A 19,685-nucleotide genomic window follows, 5' to 3' on the forward strand; every position below is an offset into this window, starting at 1 on the left:
AAAAAAAAATCTATCCATCGTGTGCCACCGCCACTGAGTGTCTGCACGCACTCTCTCCTTTTCTCACTCACACTAGCCTTTCGTACTTTGGCACCACTGTCGGTCGAACACGAGGATCAGAAAACACAAGGTTTCAGAAGTTCAAACAGCCTTCTGGTTCCATAGCACACCCTTGCATTCATAGCATGGATACGACTCCGTGAAATAAAGAGTAGTGGATATAAATGGGACACCCAAGGTCAAAGTCACAGCCTGTATGGTGTGAAGACGAATTCAAGAGTGAGAAAGCACGTAGACGGAAATATTCCTTCCTATGGCAGAATATTTACAGCACTGCTTTCAATGAAGTGCTTCTCCCGTAAACATTTGAAAGGAGATGAACGGCACAGATTCAATGAAGGCTTCATACTGTACTTCTGCATAGGAAGGGAGACAAGTGTCACAAACTACAAACGAAAGCAAAAAGACCAAACGCTGTGACACCATGATCTCCAAAAAGGAGGTTTTCCTGGGGGTGGGGAATTAATGTGGTGGGGTTCCAATTAACACAAGGAAAAAAGAATGTACTTATAATGAATGGGTTCCATAGTGAACACGCACAAAGAATTCACTTGACGAGTCCAGGGATACAATATTACAGGAGAAATCCTTTGATGTCCATTGTAGCCTGTGTGTGTGTGTGTGTGTGTGTGTGTGTGTGTGTGTGTGTGTGAGAGAGAGAGAGAGAGAGAGAGAGAGAGAGAGAACGAGAACCAATCAGGCAGTTGGTTCGCTTTCAAACACCTGATATTTCGACCCTTGATGTAACAAAACTTCTAAAATTCCTTTAGCTTTGCCTCTCTTTCTAAAGACAAATGTCAAAAACAGTGGTGAATATACTCCACGCTGAACGTACTGATTCTGAAAACTCTCAGTACGGATGGGTTTTATAATACACTTAACCATGTGTGGGGTGCTTGGTTGGCTCCGTCAGTTAAGTGTGTGACTGCGGCTCAGGTCATGATCTTACGGTTTGTGGGTTCGAGCCCTGCACCGGGCTCTGTGCGGACAGCCTGGAGCCTGCTTCGGATTCTGTGTCTCCCTCTCTCTCTCTCTGCTCCTTCCCCTTCCCACTCTGTCTCTCAAAAATAAATAAATGTTTAAAAAAGAAAGAAAGGAAAGAAAGAAAGAAAGAGAGAGAGAGAGAGAGAGAGAGAGAGAGAGAGAGAGAAGAGAAGAGAAGAGAAGAGAAGAGAAGAAAAAAAGAAATACACTTACCATGTGTTTAGAAAAATTTGAATTCCTACCAGTCTATACCTACCCCACTGTCTAAATTCCCCAGCTGGAAGATTTAGAATCTGTGCTTGAGCCAAAGCCTCCAGGAAAACCGCTGCCTGACTCTGCATTTGATGCGGGTCCCCAACCGATGGCCGCACCTGATTTAGAACCACTATCGGAGTTCTTTCCAGAACCAGGGACCCGAGGAGGTTCCTCGACACATGGCACATCGAAGTACCCTACGACCCAGCACTTTCACGACTAAGTACTTAGCCAAAGGATACAGGTCTGCTGTTTCCAAGGGGCACACGCACCTCAGTGTGCATAGCAGCACTATCAACGGTAGGCAAAGTATGGAAAGGGGCCAAATGTCCATCGACGGATGAATGGATACAGAAGAGGCGGTATCCATCTAACAACAGAGCAGTGCGCGGCCACCAGAGGGAATGAAGTCTTGCCATTTGCAAGTACCTGGATGGAACTGGAGGGTGTCATGCAAAGTGACATTTGTCCCTCAGAGAAACACATGTATCACAGGACCTCACCCGTGTGAGGACCTTCACTTCCCAAACAGAGGAACTCGGGAAGGGAAGGGAAGAAGGGAAGAAAAAATAACATACAAACAGGAAGGGGGACAAAAACGTAAGAGGCTCTTCCCTAAGGGGAACAAACAGAGGGTTCCTGGAGGGGGTTGTGCCGGGGCGGGGGCTGAAAGGGTGAGGGGTATGAAGGACTCTCCTCCTCAAACCACTGTTGCCCTATAGGCTAACTACCTTGGGGGTACATTGAAAAAATAAATTCAATAATAATATCAGAGAGGGCGAGGGCGAGGGCGAGGGCGAGGGCTACCTGATCATCTGCCAACGTCACAAAGGGAAAGTCCGGGAACCGTTTGGGAATGAAGCTGTCTACCGCTTCTCAGTCCTGGCAAAAGAACAGCTGCAGCTTATAGGCAGTCACGTCCCTCTGTAAGGCACCCGACAAACGCCTTCCTGCTTCTCAAAAGCTCATCTGGGCTTCGATGAGATTCAGGAAGTTTGCAGTCACCCCATCGTTCCTCGATCGCATGACTTTCACCTCGGTTTCCTATTACGTAAAACGAACACAGCCAAAGCCCTTTGAAGGACTAGTGTGAATATCTTTCCTGTCCTGAACCAGAAGAACCTCTCCAAAGCTACCAAAATATTCTTTCAGATCCTGTTCGGTTGTTTTCCACGGGAGACCCAACACTCTTAAATCGGACGTTTTCTGGATGGCTCTCTTCACTTTCACTGCTGAAGAAGCAGGCATCTGTCTCGTCCCTTTTTCTGTGGCTATCTTTGGGATAAGTTGACGACTGTCCGCTACCGGATTTCCCCAGCCAGCATCAGGGATGTGCAGGATGTGTTTGACCAGCCGGACACCTCTCATACACTGAGACGCTGGATTCCGGTAGTGCAGTCCACGTGCTGCCGACAAACTGGGCTGTCACTGTGGACAGCAGCACTGTCCCGTCGTCTTCCGATGGCATTTCAATGGGCTCGTCATTCTCATCTTTGGTCACCCGAGTACATTCAGACACCTGCTCTTATTTCTCTGCTAGGGTTCCGCTGCTAGGAAGCCTGACAGGGAACCCGAAGCGGCGAGGGATCCAGGAGCAGCCCAGCTACTGCTTCGCTCCCGCGAAATGGCCGCCTTGTAACTCTTTACGGAAGAGGAAAAAACACCACCGTGACCGCCACCATTTAATAACCTTGCTCTAAGTGTGGAGAAAGCAACCACCCATCCCCAAAAGGAAACTTGGGCAGGCTACACGTACAGGACATATGGAGCCTATACTTGCAAGTGCTTACTTACGTGGGAACATGGAAGGGTCGCCTGAGTCCCTGATGGCCCAGATGGGGTTCTTTGGAGGTGTCTGAATGAGTTTTCTTGTGTGCTCCCTTAGAGAAAGCTGGCCGTGAGACGACGCGGCCAGAAACTAGGAAGCCCTTTGGTTCCATCAGCGAAGCCCCGACTTTTGGGGAGGAACGGACGCTCACGGAGATATCCCGGGCCACATTTGGTTTGTGGGTTGCTGCAGCTTTTTTTTTTTTTTTTTTTTTTTTTTGGCTTCTTTGCGCCAAATTGGCTGTGTTCTCATTGGAAATGGAAAACACCTGCGCGATGGGATCCATCCGCGGTAATGCTCTCGTGCGATTGGATTTGTTTTTACAAAAGGGGGAGATTTGACCATTGGGTCTTTCGTGTCCTCTCCACAAATAGGAGTGAAACAAAGGCTGATGTTGGTTTGCATCTTGTTTGTGGATCTATGGCCACAGGTGTTATCCATGTGAGATGTTTTCTCTACCTCTGGATGCTATTGCTAACACCAATTTGTAAACGAGCTCCGTTAATGTGTTTCAAGGCAAGCTCTTGTAAACATTGGGCATTCTAACACTCGCGAGGATCAGAACAAACCCAAATGTGTTTCACATTCACGTGAACGGGGTGTGTGTGTGTGTGTGTGTGTGTGTGTGTGTGTGTGTGTGTGAAATTCTCTACATTCAGAGTTTTACTCCATAAGAAAGTTGCCTCACGGGAAGGGACACAATTGATGGCCCAGAGAGAGGAGAGATACAAATTGAACACACCTGCCCTCCCCGCTACACCCACACCCACACCCACACCCACAGACCCTTTCCCAATAGTCAGAAGAATGAGGAAGAGGAGGAAGGCAGACAGATGCCAGTGATCCTAAACCCACCCCTCCTCCTCCCCGAGCACAAGCGCCAAGATGGGTGCCCACCCCACGGCCTGCTCCTCCTTCACCTCTTCCACAGGGGGCTGAAAAGCAACTAGAGACAAAGCCACTTTTGCAGGAGGGGAAGACAGGAGACAGAGATGGAAGAAGAAGTAGGAGGTGGACGCGGACGCGGAGTTGGAGGCGCAAAAGAAAAAGATGAAAGACACACAAAAAGGTGAGTCCAAAACTTTAAATCTGCCTGGGGCCTGGCCGGCGGCTCCCTGGCCGCCTCCCCCTCCCCCTGTTTCTGCATCAGTTGGTGTGGCTCCAGTGATCTCCTAGGCCATCCCCGCTGGTGGGGCCTCCCGTGTGAGCCTGATGGTGGGGAAACAGATCGTTTGACTTTTTAGCGGACACGGGTGTGACGTCTTGGGTACTCAAGGCCATGGAAGGTTGATTGCTTACTTAAAATGGACATATTTTCGGAGCCGTCGATATCAAATACAATGCCGACAGTTAGGTTTTATTCTTGGTGGTGGTGGTTGTAAAATGGCTTGAATTTGGTGCTCTCTGCATGACAAGGCTTTGGGGTGGGCAGCTCCGGTCATGGCCTTGCTTCCGTCCCAATACTGACCCTGTAACTGTGGTCCTCAAAATATACATCTCTGTGACCTTTACAAACAACATAACCCGTTTTCTCCCTCGTTTTACAACAGGTATCAAAAACAAAATCAAAAAAACTTTACAGACACTTACGCCCTTCCTTGTTCCACTCAGACACGCACTCTAGGGTTCAGGCCCGGGGCAGGGGCCTAATCAGCTTTCATGTGACTTCAATTTATGACTTCACGGGTACCCGTTGCAGTTTGTCAGCAAAAAGTACTTCAAACGATGGTGATGGTCGATTTTGTCTCTCGCATACAGTGTTCGTGGGTGAATGTTGACAGGAGATAGGTTAAATACACAAAAATGTTTACTCGTAAACCTTTAAATTTTTTCCTTGTACCATTTATTTTTGAGAGAGAGAGAGAGAGAGAGAGAGAGAGAGAGAATGACTGAGAATGAATGTCAGCGAGGGAGGGGCAGAGACAGCGGGAGACACGGAATCCGAAGCAGGCTCCAGGCTCTGAGAGGTCAGCACAGAGCCCCACGCGGAGCTCGAACTCACGAGCTGTGAGATTGTGACCTGAGCCGAAGTCGGACGCTTAACCGACTGAGCCGCCCAGGAGTCCCTATTTGTAAACTTTTAAAATGGCTTCCCCAATCTTTCGTGACCTGCAACTTCAAAGCTTTGCTAAGTGAAGCGGTAAATTAGGTTCAATTCTTCGGACATCTGAGTCTTTTCCACAGAAGATAAAATACTAAATTGTGAATTACTAAACCTACGGCGTTTTCTTTTGTGTTTTTCTTTTGTTTTTTGTTTTGCTGTGTGTGTGTGTGTGTGTGTGTGTGTGTGTGTGTGTGTGGTCTTTGGCTTTATTCAGAAAAACTTAACAGTAAAGATACTTGGGTCTGTTAGTAAACAGGTTTCATCGTTTGTCGTTGTTGTTTTTTTTCCTTGAAGATTTGTTTTCCAGCCTATTTCTTTATTTTTAGGGGAGGGAGGGAGGGAGAGAGAGAGAGAGAGAGAGAGAAAGAGAGAGAGAGAGAGAGAGAGAGAGAGAGACACACACACACACACACACACACACACACACACACACTCAGAATGAGTCAGTGGGAGGGGCAGAGGATCCGAAGCGGGCTCTGCGCTGACAGCACAGACAGCCCAACGCATGGCTCAAACTCACGAACCGAACCGTGGGATCATGAGCTGAGCCGAAGTTGGATGCTTAACTGACAAAGCCACCCAGGCGCCCGTTTCATGACTTGTTAAAAATTGTACAGAAAAAGAAAAAAGAAACAAAACCGAACACCACAACGTATTTCTGAAAATGATGAGATACATTCGTACATTTGGCAGTGTAAAGAATTCTGGTGTGTGGGGGGCCTGGGTGGCTCAGTGGGTTAAGCGTCTGATTTCAGCTACGGTCATGGTTCATGGATTTGAGCCCTGAGCTGGGTTCTGCACTGACAGTGCAGAGCTCCCCTTTCCCCCCACCTCTCAAAATAAAGGAATTAACCTAAGAGGAAAAAAAGAACTCCATAAAAAAAAAAAATTAAAAAGAAGGCAGGCAGGCAGGTGGAAAAGAAGAGAGAAAAAACACAAAAGACTATATGGTCAATCGCTATTCTTGGTGTGTTTATGTCAATACTGAAGCCATGTCTGTTAACACTGGACTTATTTTACAAACAAATTAGTTTTCATTGGGCTATCTTTGACAGGAATGGAGGGGTCTCGATAGAAAAAGATTATATTTCAATAGCTCTTTGGTGGATGTTAAATTCTAGTTCTGGTTAATTAATTTTCTTTGACTGTTTGTTGTTTGCCTTTAAAACTGGGCTGGATCCTGAATCCTGGTTTCCTCCAATATCTGACTATGACTCTTCACACTCAGGCTTCCAATCCTCTCCCATCCTCTTATCTTACCATCCTGAAGAACTCAAATGGCCCTTTTCCCTGAAGCCCTGCAAAGGAAAGCTGAACAACTGGAGATAAACTTCAGAGAAATTGCCACAGTTGTAGACAATCTGTGTGCCTGTTGCTCTACGGGCCATTCAGAACGAGACATTTGCTGCTGTTGTGTTTTTGTTGTTTTTAAAGTAGGCTTCACCACGCCCAGTGTGGAGCCCAACTGGAGCCTTGAGCTCACGACCCTGGGATTGAGACCTGAGTGAAGAGCCAGACTTGAATACTGAACCTGAACCCACTGAGCCACTCAGGATCCCCCAAAATGAGACATTTGAACTACATGCCAGAAAAATCGGTCAGATTGCCCCCTGCCTGCTCACACTCCAGCTGAGGATGCTTCGAGCCTGGCATCTAGACACCTTCTCACTGACCACACTTGGGACTTAGACACTGGGTTTATAAGTTGTTCTAACCATTAACCCGTGGTTTTCTTTTCTTTCTGTAGAAATACCTCTTATTAGTTACCTGATTGCTGAACGAGGCAGAGTCAAAGCTAGTTCACGAACACTTGCTGCACCTGTATTAGCTCCTCTTTAGAAATAAGAACCCACATTTTCTTTGTATTTTTATAAGTTTCTTAATATTTACTTTTGAGAGGGGGTGGGGGGAGGGAGACCCATAATCTGTAGCTGGCTCCAGGCTCTGAGCTGTCCGCACAGAGTCTGATGCGGGGCTCGAAATCACGAATGGCGAGATCCTGACCGGAGCCAGAGTCCGATGCGTAACCCACGGAGCCACCCAGGTGCCCCAGCAATAAAAGCCCACATAAACAGGGGCACCTGGATGGCTCAGTCGGTAGAGCGCGTAGCTCTCGATCTTGGGGTTGTAAGTTCGAGCCCAACGTTGGGTGTAAAGGTTACTTAATAAGATTAAAAAAAACATAAAAGTAAAATCAGACAGCAATTCACTTGGGTACAGTAAGAGGCCCTTGACCACCACAACCTTCCCCTTCGCGCCCCCCGCCCCCCCAAGGTGGTTATAACATTGGGTTTGACTATACTGTTACTATTTCTTAGAATACACTTGGGGAGAAAACTCAGGATATGATGCAGTACCAAACTATGCAGAAAAATATCCAAGATCTCAGATAGGAACTATCTCTGATACCCACCCCCACCCCCACCCCCACCCCCACCCCCAATTAGCACAAGGGAGCAAAAGTTGTGCCCTGCACCCTGTCAAATCCTTCCCTTCCAAAGCCCCTGCCACACCCTAATTCGGCTTGAAATAGTTTCAGAAGGTGGCCCCCCACCCCTGTTCCATAAAAGTGGAACGAGGGATTGACAATGGAAACTTATAAAGGGGAAGAAAACTTTACACCTCTGACTCCATGTTGCTTCGATTCCCTTCACAACCTCTGTGTAGCCCTGCACCTCGGCCTGTGACAGGTGAGATTTACAGAAACTGTTCTCACCGGGGGAGATAAACGGATAGCCCGAGCCCGAGCCATCACCCATCATCGTCCCCATTCCTTACCATTGGGAAATGATCCAAACTCCAGAGGCTGGGGGTGAGTGTGGGGGGCGGGGAGTGGGGAGTGGGCAATTGAAACTGTGCCACGGAGGGTTAAGGAGGCTGACGCTCGCTCTCTCTCGCAGACAACCTAAATCTTGTTCTTCAGAGAACTATTTGCCCCTAATCAGCTATTGTGTCTTTTCAGGTCCCACAGACAAACTCTAGCTGTCTCTGAAGAGGCCTGGACTCAAGGTCCACCGATATGCTTGCAGCCTATAAGCCAGCACAGCCCTGAGAGAAAGAGCCTAAGTCGCCATCCAGGTTATACCAGCTCTCGGGGCATACCCACAGCCCCTTCTCCGTGTCCTAAGGTAACCTGCTGACATCAGGGACTAAATGTTGCCTCGTTCTCATGTGAAGTCTCCGCCCCTAAGTAAACCTGGGGATATGCATGACAGGTATGTTTCCTCAATGTGGGTGCTCCATCTTTCCTCATCAATAATCACAGATGTGCCTTCCCTTGTATCAACAGGTATGTAAAGGATTCTTGGGATGTCATTCTTTTGTCAATTCAAGTCTATTCCAATGTTGCACTGGCTCCTTCAAATTGTCCTTGTTGAAAGTGTGTTGCTGTCCCTGTCTCTCTGTTAAAAATGCTTTGCCAAATACAAAGGCAGACCATCTGAGCCAAGCACATGAACTATGTCTGCTGGTCAATGGAACTTACAGAGAACATACGTCACTTTTGAGTTTCCCACCATTTATGTTACAATACGTTCGCCCCAACGAGGAACCCTAGGTGGTTCAAAGACACATATGTGTGCTTACACACACACACACACACACACACACACACACACACTCACTCACTCTCATACCCAGCAAGGAGGGACACACCCAGGGCCTACAAGACAGTCACCTGGCACTGAGGGACATAAAAACATCAAGTTGATCATCCGTGATTTCTGAGGAAAGATTATCGACCAAGACGGGGAAATGATAAAGGAAATCCTAAACTTTTAATGTTGGTGGTCTCCCAGGGAAGCTATATATGTAATATTTACCGAGGTCAAAGGGACTCTAGAAAACCTCAAAGCATGAGCTCTTTTTCTGTCCTGAGCACAGATTGTATGTCTGGTTTGTTTAAAAAAAAAAAAATTTTTTTTTTAAACATAACTAACTAAAAAAGGGGGCTTCCAAAGGGGGCTTATAAAGAGGAGGGAAACAAAAGAAAACAATACAAAAACCTTCCTGGTCGCCATAAGATTGAAGTCATACAGCCTTGCACATACTAAAAACAGAAGATAAAGTCCGTAACTTTCTGGAATGTGTTCTTTCTCCTCATGGTGATTCCTAACATCTGCGCCCCCCCCCCCCCCGGCCCCGTGCCCTGTTTATCCTTTTTTTTTTTTTTTTTTTGGTAAGCTGTATGTATGCCCAATGTGAGGTCTTCCCCAGATGACTGACTTGTTTGTGAAGATTGCATATCCCCGTCAGCCCTCCTAACTTGGGCTCCAATGAAACTCTTTTCCTTCCTCTTTAAAATTGTTTTTAAAAAGGCTCATTCATTTTGCATCGACATAGGGTAAATGCTATAAAAGGTAAAGACATAGTGAGGGGACAAACTGGGAAAGGTGGACAGCGTTTAAAAGATGCTTTTAAATGCTACACTTCTTCCTGCCTTTCCTTCACAGGTAGGACAGCACCTACACGTACTGTCGTTGGCAATGGTCATCGGCCTAGAGAGGAAGAAACCATTCCATAGTTTTCCACACGGCGGATGAGAAGGCCCTCTCGGACCAAATCCAGGAACTCCCTTACTGTGAGCCAAGGACCGGTGTTTTGTCGTTTTCCTTTCAGTTGTGGTTAGAAGTAGAAGTAGACATCACCTACAATTGAGATTTTTCACCATATATAAGCGTAGAGCTCAGTGGTATTAGGTGCAACATTCACGTCCTCCTCGTTGCGTTCTCTCTTTCCATTCCATTTGTTGTAGTGTTTTAAGATTTATGTTTTTATTTTTTTAATTTTTTTTTAATATATGAAATTTATTGTCCAATTGGTTTCCATACAACACCCAGTGCTCATCCCAAAAGGTGCCCTCCTCAATACCCATCACCCACCCTCCCCTCCCTCCCACCCCCCATCAACCCTCAGTTTGTTCTGTTTTTAACAGCCTCTCTTATGTTTTGGCTCTCTCCCACTCTAACCTCTTTTTTTTTTTTTTTTTTTCTTTCCTTCCCTTCCCCCATGGGTTTCTGTTAAGTTTCTTAGGATCCACATAAGAGTGAAACCATATGGTATCTGTCTTTCTCTGTATGGCTTATTTCACTTAGCATCACACTCTCCAGTTCCATCCACGTTGCTACAAAAGGCCCTATTTCATTCTTTCTCATTGCCACGTAGTATTCCATTGTGTCTATAAACCACAATTTCTTTATCCATTCATCAGTTGATGGACATTTAGGCTCTTTCCATCATTTGGCTATTGTTGAGAGTGCTGCTATAAACATTGGGGTACAAGTGCCCCTATGCATCAGCACTCCTGTACCCCCTGGATAAATTCCTAGCAGTGCTATTGCTGGGTCATAGGGTAGGTCTATTTTTAATTTTGTGAGGAACCTCCACACTGCTTTCCAGAGCGGCTGCACCAATTTGCATTCCCACCAACAGTGCAAGAGGGTTCCCGTTTCTCCACATCCTCTCCAGCATCTATAGTCTCCTGATTTGTTCATTTGGGCCACTCTGACTGGCGTGAGGTGATATCTGAGTGTGGTTTTGATTTATATTTCCCTGATGAGAAGCGACGTTGAACATCTTTTCATGTGCCTGTTGGCCATCCGGATGTCTTCTTTACAGAAGTGTCTTTTCATGTTTAAGATTTATGTTTTTAATGTTTACTTATTGGTTTAAGGGGGGGGGGTGGGAGGGAGGGAACCCCAAGCAGGCTCCGCACTGTCCGTGCGAGAACCCAACGCAGGGCTTGGTCTCACGAACCCTGAGATATGACGTGAGTCAAAATCAAGCGTGGGATGCTTCACCCACTGAGCCACCCAGGCACCCCACCCATTCCATTTGTTTTAAAGACACAAACGTTGCAAACGTGTTTTTTTTTTTTCCAACTTTTATTTATTTTTGAGATAGAGAAAGAGCATGAATGGGGGAGGGTCAGAGAGAGGGAGACACAGGTTCTGAAGCAGGCTCCAGGCTCTGAGCTGTCAGCACAGAGCCCGACGTGGGGCTTGAAACTCACGGACCGTGAGATCATGATCTGAGCCCAAGTCGGACACTTATCCGACCGAGCCCCCCAGGCGCCCCACAACCTTTTTTATTTTTTTTAAAGTTTGTCCATCCATGCCTTCATTCCTTCATTCATTTTTCACATTCTCTTCACTCGATGTGGGACTTGAAGTCACAACCCTGACAGAGGTCAAGAGTCCAAGAGTCGCATGCTCTTCTGAGTGAGCCAGCCAGGAGCCCCTTCCATTCCATGATTTGAAACAACCCCAGGATCCTGACTCAGACTCCCAAATTGACGGATGAGAGCCCCACCCACGCCCTCTAGGCCATCTGTGGGGCTGTTTCATGTGTGTCCATCTTCCTTCCTCCTTTTAGTGGCACGTCAAAGGTTGCGTGTGAAACAGCCAGTGACTGTGGAATGAAACTGTACTCCGTTTCCCTTTGGAAGCAGGTGGGAGAGGGAGGACAGGTCAATGGCTAATCAATAGAGTGTTAGTGTTGCTTTACAGGAGTGTGCCCGCTGGGACCATCACCCGGGGTCACAATTGTCCCCTGTCAGGCCTCCCTCACCCTCTATCCCTTATTGCTCCATGCCTGTGTTTGGCCTCTGAACCCTAAGACCCCACCATCACGTGTTTCATGCCACCCCCTAACTCTGACTCGGCAGGCCACGCCACGCCACACCATGCCGCTCGCTCGCTCGCTCGCCCGCCAACTCCTTACCCTTCCACGTACCTGCACCCCCACCCCTGGAAGGCATTATAGTAAGATATCATCCTCCACATCCATGATTCTCAAACGGTTTATTGAGGTTTCCTGGGTTAGGAAAAGGAGGGGACTCTCTTTCTTCCAGAGAAGGCAAGTTCTTCAGACATCATCTTCTCCCCTCCCCCCTTCTCTCCCCCCCCCCTTCTCTCTTCCCCCCCCCCCCCTTTCCTCCCTTTCCTCCCAGTAGTTCAGAAATTTCAGCCTAAGGGTTGGGGGAGTTGAAGAAAGCCATTCAATGGAGAGAAGCCCCAGGCTCAGACTTTAACAGAAAGCTTTCTGCATTTGAACGAAGGGGTTGAATGAGGCCGATTAGAATGAATCGCCCTGAACCTCCCTTCCACTGCCACTCCCATCCCCGCCCCCACCCCTGCCGCACCCCCACCCCCCACTCCCACCCCCCACGAGTCCTCCAGTGGTTTGGGGAACTGAAGGCTGCGGGTGGGCAGGGGGTGGGGGCGCGTGCATCCTAAGCGGCAAAGTAGGCCCCTGGTCCACAGGAAAAATACAAAGTCTATGTACCGAAATCTGTTGCGTCTGTATACGCCGATAATGACACCGCAGAAAGACAAATTAGAAAAGAAAAGAAGAGAAAAGAAAAGAAAAGAAAAGAAAAACAAAACAACCCCCCAAAAACAATCCCACTTACAACGGTACCAAAAATAATAATGAAGACCACGAAAAGAAATAAAGGAACAAAGAAACATCCGGGCACGAGCGAGCGGGTCTCCCTGTACGTCAGCTACGTTAGAGGGTCCCTCTCCTAGAGGCCCCTTCAGCTCAACGGTGGGCTGCGGTGTCCCTGTCTCTAGCCCGATTCATCTTGGTGCGAGGACCCTAAGTGGCCAAGCAGGCCCCCGGTCCACGGGAAAAATCATGCTCTGGGTCCAGCGGAGTTGTGTGTCTCGGGCACAGCGGTCAAGGGGTTGGCGAGATGTGTGTGGAGGAGAGGAGGTATCTGTTCCGGGGCCGCCCTCCCGGGCACCGCTCTGGCTGAGAAGAGGGCAGTGGGGCGCGGCCTGGACCTGGACGACAGTTACTGCCTGCTCCTGGGCTGAGGGCTGAGGGTAGTGGGGCAATGCCCACGCTGGCTCCTGTGACGCAGTTCGTCCTGGGCACCTTCTGTGGTTTCTGTGCAGGTGCCGGTTGCCGTGATGACCGAGGAGGCTAAACTCCTCTCTCCGCCTGGTTGTTCAGACGCCCGATCCTCCCGTGTTCTCGGTACGTGGACTGACCCGCCACCCTCCCATGCCACCAGACCCCTTGTGCCAATATCTCCTGTTTCAGAGTGCTTTCGCCTTGTCCGGAAAGTAAACAAACAACACTCGCAGATACCCACCCCGCGAGAGAACAAAGAGACGTCCGGCCCCGAGCGAGCGAGTGGGTCGCCCTTGTGCCTCAGTGTACTTTAGAGACTCGGTCTCTTAGAGACACCTGAAGCTCAACGATGGGTTGCGGTGTCCCTCCCTGTCTCTGGCCCGGTTCCATCCCCGGACGAGTCCCACAGTCTCTTTGCACGACGACGACGACGACGACGACGACGACGACGACACCACCGCTCGCTCACGTGAGCCGGAGGCAACGTGCTAACGGGACCGGAGGGTGGCACTGTGGATTCAAAGTGACCTACGCGCCGAAGCGTCTGTAAACGTGGTGTCCAGAAACCTTGGACGTTGCCGTGCCCTGGATGAAATCGTCGCTCTGGAGACTCGGGCACGTGTCGCCCACCTTCTCTACGTTCTTCCTACCTTTAGCCTCCCTGTGTGTGTTTGCCCGACATCTTGCCTGATGGTTCACGGAGGAATGAGACACCCATCCGGCAAGAGCTGATGCTCCACTCACCACGGCACATGACTGACGGAAAAGAATACGCACGGGCCCGCACTCATCTTACCCTTCGTTCTCCACCGTGTCAGAAAAACATGTGGCCTGCCTTCCTCCTGTCCAAAGCCAAACTGGAAGGAAGACTTAGATGTAAAGGAAACGTTAGAGAAGCTTTCAAAAAGTAGCAGCAAGCAAGCAAGCAAGCAAGCAAAGTAAACCACCCACCCCTACCCTCCTGCCCAGCAGGTGCAAGAAGCGTGCGCGGAGCACTCTCCTCCTTTTCTCCCTGGAGGTTCCCCCCCCCCCCCCCCCCCAGGATGTCTTTCCTACGCCACCAGGGGAGTGACATTCTTATCCTCAAGGACAGGAGGAGAAGTGGAGAGAATTCTAGAGGAGAAAAGATCTTGGTTGGTTGGTTTCGTTGGTTTTAAAATCCTCCTCATCCTTTAGCCTCCCCATGTAGTTCAGTTAGTCGTCCACCGTCGCTTCTCCTTGTTCAACCCAATATACAAGCGTTGAGGTCTGGCCACTTCTCAGGGTCTTGGTTTACCTCAGGAGGGGCTCTACCTGTCACGTGAAACTTGTAGGAAATCAATGTGTCAGCTCCTTGTACGGTTAGCCTGTCTCGTGTCAGTGTCACCCTCAGGGTCACCTGCAAACCCTAAGAGGGTGGAGGCATAGGGTGTGTCTCGGTGACACCTTCCTTCTCCCTGCCGGCCCCCCCCCCCCCCCCCCCCTTTGGACTGTAGGGTCCTCTGGGAACCGGGACATTTTTAGTGAGTGGCTATTAACTCCTTCCGTTCTCCATCTCCCGCCGCCGCCGCCGCCGCCGCCGCCGCCGCCGCCGCCGCCGCCGCCGCCGTAGTAGTAGTGTGTTTATTGAGGACAGTAATGGTGAAAGCCATATTCTTGTCGCTTGCCACGCCGTGCACTTGCACCCATGTTCCCCGTAGCTGTTTGTGGTCTTTGGACTTCGTCGTGGCCCCGTGCGACAAAGGACTTTGCTTAAGCTTTATCCGTGGTCGTTCGTTTATCCATCACCCCCTTTCTGCCCCCCCCCGCAGCTTGGTTTGTAATGTTTCCGAGAGAGACGTTCCCCCGCTTGACCCGACAGAATAAAAATGGCTCGTCCGGGGGCGCCTGGGGGGCTCGGTCGGTTGAGCGTCCGACTTCGGCTCACGTCATGATCTCGCGGTCCGTGGGTTCAAGCCCCGCGTCGGGCTCTGTGCTGACAGCTCAGAGCCTGGAGCCTGGTTTGGATTCTGTGTCTCCCTCTCTCTCTGACCCTCCCCCGTTCATGCTCTGTCTCTCTCTGTCTCAAAAATACATAAATGTTAAAAAATTAAAAAAAAAAAAAAAAAAAAAAAAAGGCTCGTCCGTCCGTTGTTGTTCTGGGAGTACTCTCTCGCGTGGTTTCGGTTTGACCGTCCGTCTCCCTCCCTCCCTCCCTCCCTCCCTCCCTCCCTCCCTCCCTGCCCGCCGAAATGTGTCTAAGTCCTCCCTCCCGGGAGCGCGGGCGCCGCCTGGGCCGCTCTGGGCCGCCCGTGCCTCACGGGCGCCCGCGGCCCGCCCGGTGTGTGCGGGGAATTTTCCGCGCACGTCCGCCTCGGCCGGCCGGGGAGTCGAGTGGCCGGTCTGCCCCGCCCTTTCCAGCGGCAGCCGCCCCGATGCATTTTTCGAGTGTCCCTTGGGCTGCCGGGGTCGCGCCGTGCCGGCCGGGAGCTCCCGAGGCGGACGCCCTCCGCCGGCCTGGGACCGAGAGGCGGCATCCGGAGTGGGCCGGGACGAGATCGGGCGGCCGGGCCGCCGGCTGTGCGCCCTCACGTCCCCGAGATCGCGAGCTGTCCCCGCTGACGTTTCGGTCGGTTGTCGGGCGCCACCTGGCGGCCGCTTTTATATAGCGTTTCCCCTCCGGAGCGTCGGCGACGTCGGCAAGGGATGCGATTTGGTCGCGGTGTCCGGGGCGGAGTTCCAGAAGGCCGGCGACGTTGGCGTGATCGTCCCGCTGTCGTCGGGGCGCCGGCGGCTGGTGCACTTGCCGGAGATTGAACCTCCGGGTATATGGGGGAGTAGTGGCGGCGCTCCCTGGGAGCGAGCTGGGGTGGGGGGCTGCCCGGACGGGTCGACCAGCACCCGCCGGTGCTTTCCTCCCCCAACCCCTCGACCGCGGGGACCGCGGGGACCTCCCGGGGCCGCCACCCGGAGACTGTGGCCACGTCGGTCGCTCGTCGGTCCTTCCCTGCCAGGCGTCTTTTGTCTTCCCTCCCGCGTCGCGGTCGGGCCGGGCTGGGCCGGGCCGGGCCGGGCTGGGCCGGTGAGGACCGTCCTGAGCCTTGAGGGGAAGCCCGCGGAGGGCGCCGTGGGCCCGGGAGGGGGCACGCGTGGGGCTCCCGGTCGTTGGACCCGATTTTCTCCCCAGATTTTCCGAGGCCCGCTGCGGAGTTGGGGACCGGGCCGGGCCGCGAGGGGAGGCCCGTATAGGGCGCCAACGCCGGCGCGCCCGCGATCCCCGTTGAGGTCCCGCCGTCGGGGGCGCCTCCGCGGAATTCAACCCCCCCCAAAACAGTCCCAGCCGGGGGTCGGGGACTGGCACGGGGCCGGTCTTGCGAGGGCCGGGGAGGCTTCCGCAGGCGACAGCGCGGAGTGTTTTATTTTTCTAAGTCCCGACCAGGAGACGACCCGTGCACGGGCGAACGTGTAACGGGGCAGGGCCTACCCGGCCAGCCCCTCCCCTCCCAATCCCGCGATTCCCTGGTCGGTCGGTCGGTCGGTCGGTCGGTCCTGGGGTCGACCAGATGGCCCCCGGGGACTTCCGGGGGGGGGGGGGTTGCTTGGCGGCGATGGGAAGATGCTTGGGGCCCGTGGCCGGGCCAGGGTCCCAGAAGGTCCCAGTGACCTGTGGCTCGGCCCCGCCTGCCAACGCGGTTATTTTTGTCTCCTCAAAGGAGTGCTTTTTGCTGCCAGGTAGGTGCTGACACGTTCTGATGTGGCGGTTGTCATCCTGTAAGAGAGACTTGGGCCTCGTCGTCGCTGGCGTGGCTCCGGGCTTGGTGGTGACGCTGAGCCGGACCCGACTCCGCCCTTGCCTGCCTGCTTGCTCGAGCCGTCTGCCTTGGGCCTGCGTGCCGGCTCTTGTGCATCCAGGTGTGGTCCAGGCTGTGGTGCCACCTCCGGTCTCTGGCACCCGAGGGCAGCGTGGGGAGGCGGCGTGGGTCTTCTACCCTGTGCGCCCCCCGCTGCGGGCACCCGGCCGCGGTCGTGACAAACCCACCCTTGCAAGGCTCCGTGCCGCGTGTCAGGCGTTCCCCTTTTCCCTTGTGGGTTGTCCGGCTGCCTGTTCCCTGGGAGAGGTGGGGGAGGGGTGCTGGCGAGGCTGAAGCAGGCCCTCCTCTGGTCGCTGTCCTCGCTGGGCGTTTCCCCAGCCCCCCCTCACCCCAGGACTGCCTTGTGTTGGCGGTAACCGATCGATGTGGTGATCTCGCGCTCTCCCGGGCCGGGCCTAAGCCGTGTCAGACGAGGGACGGACACTCCTGGCGGGTGGGGCCGCTCTTCTCGTTCTGCCTGCGGGCCCCATGCTCCTCCTTCCCGCCTGTGGGCGGTGCAGGGGGGTGCAGAGGGGTGCGGACTCCGGCCCGACCCCGGCCTCCCGTGGCTTGCGGGACTGGGGTCAGCTGACGCAGCGGACACTCTCGCTGGCCTCTCCTGGCTGTGTGTGGTGGGTGGCCTCCTCCCCGTGGTGGGGGGGGCCGCACCCGATGCCACGCTGCTCACCGCCTGGGCGTGCTGAGCGCGTGGCGCCTGGCCCTCCGTGGTGCCCCTGGAGCGCTCCAGGTCGTCTCAGGTGCCTGAAGCCGAGTGGTGGCGCCGTTCCCTGTTCCCAGCGGACCCCCTTTGGGTCGCCGCCGTTGGCGGAGATGCCCGAGGTGGGCGGGTGGCAGAATCGGTGAAGGGAGGCACACCCGTTCCCCCTGCTGTGGGGAGCGGGCGCCTTGTCGTCCCCGCCCTGCAACGGCCGCTGTTGCCCGGAGGGTGTGGGGGACTGACTTGGTGGGGCGAGTTTGAGTGATCGTGGCGGGCCGAGCCGGCGCCGTGGCGCTTGGCCAAAACCCCCTCTGAGCGAGGACTTGTCGGTTTCTTGCCCAGCGCGTTGCTGCTGGTGTTTCGCCTCGGTTTTTCTCGGGCCTCACCTGGAGGCGCGGCGCTCCTTCCGGGCGGTGACACGAGCAACCGCGCGCGTGGGGAAGGCAGGCGGCCCTCGTTGTGGGCCCTGACCGCGAATGCTCTGGAATGCCCTGTGTCAATCCGTTGCCGTGGACCTTTCTCCCCCGCCCCGGGTCCTGGCGGCCCCGGGAAGAAACGCCTTTTGTTTGGCGGGTCCCGATGGGGGGACGAATTTGGGTGGGGGGCGACGCGCCCTTGGTGAGAAAGCCTTCTCTAGCGATCCGAGAGGGTGCCTTGGGGTACCGAAACCCCCCAGTCGCTGCCCCTCCTGTGCGCGTAGTGGCCACCCGTGTTGGGGGTGACTGCATGCCCTTGTGCGTGTTAGGCGGAGCCTTCTCTCCCGCGCGAGAGGAGGTCTGTCGGCCCCGCGGTGGGGCCGAGCGCCGCTCTTCGCCTACCGCGGCCTGCGCCTCCCCCCTCTGAGTCGGGGGAGGGTCACGCCAGGCCTGGCCGGTGTCCGGCGCCGGGGCCCGTGCGCCTCGGGCGTGTGGTGTGCGAGCGCGCGCGCACGCGCGCGGTGTCCCCCCGCTTCTCCCGTGGCGGTGTGTGTCCCGAGGGGCTTGGGGCGTCCCTGCGCGCCCCGCCCCCCCTGCGCCGCGCGGGCGGCGGCTGTCTCCCGCCCGCCCCCGTTCCGGGCTCGCCGCTGGCGGGTGGCGCGCGGGCGCGGGTCGGGGCCGCCTGGCTTCAGGAGGCGCTTCCCTGGGGTGTGGCTCCGGGATGGACCGATCGGATGGAGGTTGGAGACGGGCTCCCGCGGCGGGGGTCCCGTGGGTCCGGACCCTAGGGCCGTGTGTTGTGGGGCGGGGCCTGGCTCGTGGGGAGGCTCGCTAAGGGTGCTGAGGCCGGCTGGCGCCGCGGGCGTCGCGGGACCGCCCTCGTGCTGGTGGCGGTGGGATCCCGCGCACGTTTACCTGGTGGCCTGGCTCGCGTCTCCGTTGGCGCGCCCTTCCCCGAGCCCGTGCCCTCCTCCGCGTGCGTGCTCTCTGGTCCTCGCTTCGTGCGTGTGCTGCCCCCCTCCCTGCCGCCTCCGGCCCACCTCCCGTTCTGTGCTGCTTTTGTTTCCCCGTCTCGGCTTGGACGACCGAGCGCCGCGTCCGCCCCTTCTCCTCTCCCTCCCCCGTCACCGTGTCGGGCCCGAGACCAGGCCTCGCCGTTTGTCGGGTGCCCGCCCCTCCCTTGGGCCGCCATGGCTCTTGGGGGGCCGGGTCCCGGGCGGAGTGCTGTCGGGCCCCACTCGTGTGAGTGAAGGAAGGGGGGAAGAAGAGAGAAAGGGGCGCCGGCTGCGCGCATCGGGGGTCCGGCTGGGGCGGGGCGCGGGTGGTGGGTCGCCGCGCGTGCGGGAGAGCGTTCCAGGGGCCGGTCGCGCGGCTGCTGCGGGTGGCAGGGCCCCGGAGGGCCCTCTGCGAGGGTTTGCCCCAGGGTTCGCCGAGGGGGTGGGCCGGGTCGGCGTCCGGGGGTGCCACGGGACCGCCCTTGTGCTGGAGGCCTCGGGCGGTGGGACCCCGTGCGCACCCCGGTGGCGACTTGGCTCTGCCCCCTCGAGGCGCCTGGTTGGAAACCCGTGGGGCTCCCTTGCCGTTGGCCCGCGGTCCTGTTCCCCGTCGCTCTTTGCCGGCGCCTCGTTGCCCTTGCCGCCAGGCGTCCGTG

At 54.4% G+C, this 19,685-nt stretch overlaps 1 pseudogene; it reads right to left on the reverse strand.

Moving 5' to 3' along the window:
• Positions 1-325: 325 nt before the first annotated feature.
• Positions 326-3,413, reverse strand: LOC125158112 (TAR DNA-binding protein 43-like; annotated as a pseudogene).
• Between the last annotated feature and the right edge of the window lie 16,272 nt (positions 3,414-19,685).

This window comes from Prionailurus viverrinus, unplaced genomic scaffold (genome assembly GCF_022837055.1).
Source record: "Prionailurus viverrinus isolate Anna unplaced genomic scaffold, UM_Priviv_1.0 scaffold_102, whole genome shotgun sequence".
Taxonomy (NCBI): Eukaryota; Metazoa; Chordata; class Mammalia; order Carnivora; family Felidae; genus Prionailurus; species Prionailurus viverrinus.